A 7085-nucleotide genomic window follows, 5' to 3' on the forward strand; every position below is an offset into this window, starting at 1 on the left:
GGAAAAAATGTAAGGAGAAATTGAAATGTGGCATAAGAGAGTTTTTTTTATTATGTTGTTAATAGAGAAAAATTAAAATTCAAAGAATCTGAACTGTAATATTAAAATTCAGTGCGAAAAATGTCAAAAAACTTTGATGAGGTCAAAAAGTACAATTATTCTTAGATTAATGGTAAACATTAAATTATATAGATAGATTATATAAAGAAATAATTTGAATGTGAAAAATGATTTCAATTTCATCTAATGTTCAATACTATTACTTTTTAACATAACAAAACATAGATGTTATAAACACTCAATTTTAGTGGGTAGCGACATGAACCAATCACTATCTAGTATTAAAATTATTATTAGCATATCAAATATAAAATATATAATATATAAAAAGTATAAAGAAAAATATGTGAGGAGGATGTGACTTGTGGCATGAAGGAAAAAATGTAAGGAGAAAGTGACATGTGACATGAGGGAAAGAGAAAGTAACATATGGCATGAGAGAAGGAGAAAATGACATGTGGCATGAGGGAGTTATATTATTAATAGATATGCTACTACATATTAAGCAAACAAAGTATAAGTGAGAAATTAGATAGGTATAATATATATATATATATATTGGAGTAAATTACACTGATATTTTAGTGAAATTATACAAACCATCCAGACCATTTTAAAACCTACACAAACCCCCTAATTATATATATACATTACAGTGACTCTCCGTCTAAGATAGATAAGTGTAATTTCTTAAATAAAAAATGGTGACAGATGTAATTAAGTCAAACAAAATACGATATATTGTGAAAACAAATCCAAATAGTATAAGAGTCGATGTTTATTCTTTATTTTGGTTAGTTAAAATATAATATGAGAGTAATTTAAACATCTCCTTAGACTTATTGATGTAGTTTATAACGAATAAAAAATAATGAATATACATCAAGTTAATACTATTTGCACTTGTCTTCATAATATAACATATTTTCTTTGACTTAATTACATCCGTTACTATTTTTGTTTAAGAAATTGTACTTATATCCCTTATAAGGGTAGTCAGTGTAATATATATGTATAAATATGGGTAGTTTATGTTAGTTTTAAAAAGGTCTGGGTGGTTTGTGTAATTTCACTAAAATTCAGGAGATGTCAGTGTAATTCACTCTATATTTTGTTATTTTGGTAAAAATTAAACTAATTTTATAACCTTTTTTTTAATAAAATTGGTCGATTGATTTTGATACATAATAGATAAGTTATACATACAATGTATTAATATGGGGTTCAATTTGTTAATATATTAGTTGATAGTCCATATTCTTAACATTGCTTCTACTCTCTTGGTCAAAGTAACTCACTTGCTTCCAACAAACTTCTTGTTGGTGTTCTTCCTTATTTTTCTTCATTTTGTTTTTCATTTATATAGCACACTTTGCACTATGTGATGGTGCAAAATTGTAGAAAGGGGGAAATTAAAAATCATGTTTTTTTTAAAAGTGTTTATTAATTTTTTTCATTTCCTTTTGTCTTTTTCAAACCTAGTCACTAAGTACTAAATTTTTTGGTCCTAATTTTGATCCAGTGAAAGTCATATATTCTATAAGTATTACTTCATATCCTTTTCACATTAACAAATATTACATTTATTTTATCAAGACGGTTGAATTTTTATTTTATTTTTAAATATATTTAGGGTTGATTGTTCATAATTATTTAAATAAAAAAACTTTGTCGAAGGAGACAAAACTCATTTAAATTATCTTTACATCTAAAAAACTAATTTTTTGACTATAATGTTAGATATGTTGATACACATCAATAAAAAATACATCATGGTTGGACATTCATTCATTTTTTCCTATAAATATATTTCTTTAGTTTTATTTTTTCCTTTAATAAAATCCGCCTATAATATTACTTGAGCTTCTAAAATTTGTAAAATTATTTTAATTAATATCTTTAATTGTGTAAAATACATAATATTGATATGTTATTTTTATCACTATCTTTAATTTTTTCGTTGGAATGGGCTAGGATCACTTTTGACATCATGCTCTCCTACTAAATACTAATCATAGCTATAGGATTGTAGATTTAAATTCGAAACCTCTAGTTAAGTTACAACATTATATTTTCAATCTACATAGCCTTACTCGAATAGTTGAGTGGTTATTTTCAAAAACTGAACTTATAATCTCCTTATCATAAGACAAGCAACCTCATGTTGAACAATGACATGTGTTAATAAAATTATAATAAGGCAACATTTAAGAATATTGATGTAATTGCACATTGAGAAGGACATGATACAATTAATCTTTGCTATTCTATCCATTAGCATTCACATGTTTTGAACAATGACATCAGTTATTGAATTCGCATTGAATGATATATTAAAAATTATTTAATTAAACAATTAATGAAAAATATATATTAAATCAATGCTGAAAAATATAATTTTGTACAGTCGGTTACAACACCCCTATTAAACAAATATGTTATGTTGAAAACTGTGCTGGAAAGGTGTAGTCACAGACTTTTTTTATGTCTTTGGTGCAACTTTTTCACTTATTACGTGATTGGTATAGAAAACGGAGAAGTTGTGGCTAAGAGGCATGTCTTCCTTTAATTTAAATTTTCCACATCAAAATCATGGTCGATAGTCATGATTACCCAGAAAGTCATGCCTCTAATGCATAATTTTTGTTTTTCCTCCATGGTATCGTGGAACATTAGCCATGATTCATTTTTTTTCAAGTTCTCAATGAAATTGTTGTTCTTAGCCATGACTCCAATTTTCTTTTTTCAAAATCGTGAATGTAAGGCACAATTTCCATCTTGGTATCAAATTTGTAGACATGAGCCACAACTTCTCTCACAAATATTTTTAAAACAAAATATTTATTTAAATAACAGTTATAATACATTGTGATAATTTATTAAAATATATCACACAGTCCCAATTAATATTATTGGCGTCTATTAATGAAGTGATATATGAAGGTGACTTTGTCCTTTGTAGTAGTAGAACTCCTAATTGTTGTTCATCCTGATGTGAGATTTCTTTGGTTCTTCCTCTAACACCTCTTATAAATTCTGACTCCTCATCTTTTTCATCATCATTATTGTTCGGGGTGTTTGAAATATGTTATTATATGAAGTCTCATATTGCCTAGTATTAGAATAGAGTAGAGTAAACATTGTTATATATTGTACTCAAGTTCTTTGTTATAATGTGCATCAGATATAAGCACCAAATAGAAATACATCATGGGCATTTGGGACCATGAGTGTGCTAGGGTTTGTAATCCTTATTCTCTAATAATATCTTGGTAGGCGCTCAACGCTCCTGGAGATCTAGGCAAAATTGATCGAATCCTATTACCAAATTCTATTGTTTCTTCTCTTATATTTATTCTTTGCACTTTATTTGATTGTTTATGGACAACGTTGCGCAAGGATCGCTTCCGATGTATCAACAATTGGTATCATAGCCAATTAGTAGATGACTCTTAACCCAGGCGCCAGATAATGGCTAAAGAGGGTAAAGGCATAATGGCTATACAAGGTGTGTCAAAGGTATTGCACAAGGATAAAGTAGATAAGTTGAATGAGAAGAAAACATGGTGGAACTGTGGTGGGGGTGATATATGTTGATCCATAATCACTTAAGTTGACGTACTATATTAGGATCAAGGTGGAGATAGGGACTCAAGTGTTGAATTTGGTCCTGAGACAAGTGCTGACAATATATCCTTAGATGTTAAGAGAATTATCTCATTTGAGATGAGAAGTGGAATATTCTAATGACGTGTCTTAGACGTCATAGTGAAGGATATTAATTGTTAGCAGATCTACAAAAGCATAGAGGCGCTGACTGACTTTGATGTAGGGTTTAACATGAGCATTGGCTTTGATGCAAAGGTGTAACACATGCATTGGTAAAGATGCAAGGTGTGACATGAACATTGACTTGGATGCAAGGATGTGACACATACATTAATTAGAATTGACGCAAGGTGTATGTTGTGGGTGTACTCCTTATGGTGGAGTATGATAGTTCTTTTGAACTATGATTGTCGGACTAGACAAGGATGGTAGCGGTTAGGCTCTCCAAGGAAGCTCCAAGATTCAGTTTGACTGAGTATTGAAGAGGACGATTATTAGTAAACTTTTGTGTAGATGTTTCGTATATTGAAAGACTTCCTAGCAATAGGTGGCTAGACGGCGTGTATCATTAAATGGCGATATGGGAAGGTGCACTAGAAGTTTGGAGAGCTAAACTCTTGGCAACATCGTCAAGAATACTCGAAAAGGCTTATATTGAAGGGGAGTAAACTCTTATAAGGATGGGTTTTTAAAGAGAATTAGGCATTGAGCAATGTGGAGTCATATATTCGCTAAGGTGGAGATTTTTGTGTAGATTTCTTTAGGAGCGAGACATTTCGTCTATTTCTTAATATGAAGTCTTACATTGCCTAGTATTGGGATAGAGTAAAGTAAACAATGTTATATATTGTACTCAAGTCCCTTGTTATAATGTGCACCAAATAGAAATACTCCATGAGCACTTAGGATCATGAGTTTCTAGGATTTGTAATCCTTATTCTCTAATAATTTCTTGGTAGCAGCTTAGCGTTCCTGAAGATGTAGGCAAAATTGGTCGAACCCCGTTACCAAATTCTCTTGTTTCTTCTCTTCTATTTATTATATGTGTGGAAAGGTCAGGTGCGAAGCGCTAGTTCCATGCCTTCTACTTAGGAATGCCCTAACTCTTCAAGTCCTTTTGCAACTTTATTTGATAGCTTGTGGTCAACGCTGGACAACAATCGCTTCCGCTGCACCAACAATTATTTTGTTTAACATAGAGATTTCTTTGTTCGAGCGGTTAAAGATGATAGTATTCTCGAGGCGTAAATGTTGGCAATGGTGCGTTTGAACTTTAAACAAACATGTGTGGTATTGATCCATGATTTTGAAAACTTGATCCTAAACATGAGAAGGAATAGTTAGGAACATATGATGTTAAACTTCTAAACACATATGATTGTTATTGTTGAAGAGTATGTGATGAGGTTTGTTGCTAAAGGTCAGTATCTACATGAATTTGACTTTCATATTACTCATTTTGAGGCATATTAAAAGGTGAATAGAAGGAGCTTAATAATAATAATTCACGGAGATGATTGAAGGGTTTAGCCGTGTCAATGCATTTATCAAATCATTACAAGTAAAATTGATGGTATTTATTGTTTGTACGAGATTGTTAAGAGCATCAAGAGGAGCAGTCTTGTCACGAAGTCTTCTTTCAAAACTAAACTAAAAATAAATGAGGATATTAGATGTAATTAACGTAACATAATAATATATATATATATATATATATATTTAATAAAATATCTTATTATTCCAACAGAATATGCTCCATAAAGAGAGATATATCATCTAGTAATTTGTAAGTATCACTGCATATATTGTGAGTAGTGATATAAATTCTCAATATCGTGAATACTACCAACCAAATAGTTTTCTCGATTATTCCACATTGCAATCCATTGTTCGTACTTTTGTGACCAATTATATTATTTTTGTCGCACAAGTCCATTCTATAAAGTTTATCGAAGTTTGGGATAGATCTTCTATGATTGGTTGTTACACTCCAAATTGTATCACTACCTAATCAACAGTATGTCATTTAAAAGTTGTGGATCATATTAGTCGCACTGTTCCAGACAATATTTGGGACGTGTCACATAAAATTCATGTTCTTATACAGGGTCTAAACAAATTGATAAAAAAGTTAATATATTTTATATACTATTTAGAAATTGATAAAAAAATAATAAAAAGATCTTTTGATTTACTTGATCAATGTGGAAACGATATAACAATGCATGTATAATATTGGATGCATCCTAGAAATGTTAGTTGTGATCAAATATTGTGACAACCTGTTACATAAAATTGCATAAAGGTTATGTTTATGAGGTGTAAGGAAATATTTGTATAATTTATTAGTAAATAATGTTATAGTTTTTTAGCAAAGGAAATAGTATATTGTATTGTCATTCAGTCATGTTGCAAACATCGAGATGTGATCATATGCTCATGATTAAGTAGTAACAAACATCATTCGATGTCTTTTTGGTCGTTTGTTGTTGTTTCATGATATAATTCTGGATAAAGACAAGCCAAAATAGTTGGACTCCAATTGTATTGAAATGTCTCTGATAAATCTTCAGCGAAGAGAAATACATCAGGTGAACTTGTAACCAATGATGTATCTGACATGAAAGATTATCTTATCATTCTTAGAATAAATCCTCTAGAATATTGTTCAATTATGAGTAATATTTTTTAGGAGTTCATGGAATGTGTTCTCTAACCAAATGAATTGAACCATTTGTCAAGATATTTCCCTATTTTTTTGGATAATACCCAACACCTAGAGGCAAATCTCGTTCCACGACATGCTCGTTATTCCGATTACAACTTGTCCATCCATTAGGATTCTAAGATGAACAACAACACCTTTAGGAATGATGGTGTACTCTACATTAGGAAAATGGAAATTTTGTATCTCTGGCCGCCATCTCTCAACCATTGTAGTTATAAGATGGTTGTTGATATCTACATTTCAGATGGCAAATTTTCCAAAAGTTATATATGGCTTGGAATGTAAATTCTTCACCAATCCATACATTCTTTGGTATATTTTTGGGTTAAAGTTTGTGTAAAGAAGTATCAATGGTGTTTGGACCAATGTGTTCATGTTATAATATAGTAGTAAAGACTAAACGAAATATGTATGGTGGAAATCATAGAAGTAGAGAAGAAATAAAGTGAAGGAGAAAGAAAATGTATGATTCCCTCCTATATGGTGCATGACCTACACAATTTCATAAAGTTAAAAGCAAAACCATGTGTAACATGCACGATTTTCTCTAACGTCCATCCTATACTTTCACAAAAATGGGATGTTTCATAACATCAAAGATTTTTCATACTGTATTGTCAATCCTTCATATTGTCATTCATACTTGTATTGCAAAGTTTGTCATTCATACTTGTATTTTTAGATCATT

Source organism: Lupinus angustifolius, unplaced genomic scaffold (genome assembly GCF_001865875.1).
Source record: "Lupinus angustifolius cultivar Tanjil unplaced genomic scaffold, LupAngTanjil_v1.0 Scaffold_156_4, whole genome shotgun sequence".
Taxonomy (NCBI): domain Eukaryota; kingdom Viridiplantae; phylum Streptophyta; class Magnoliopsida; order Fabales; family Fabaceae; genus Lupinus; species Lupinus angustifolius.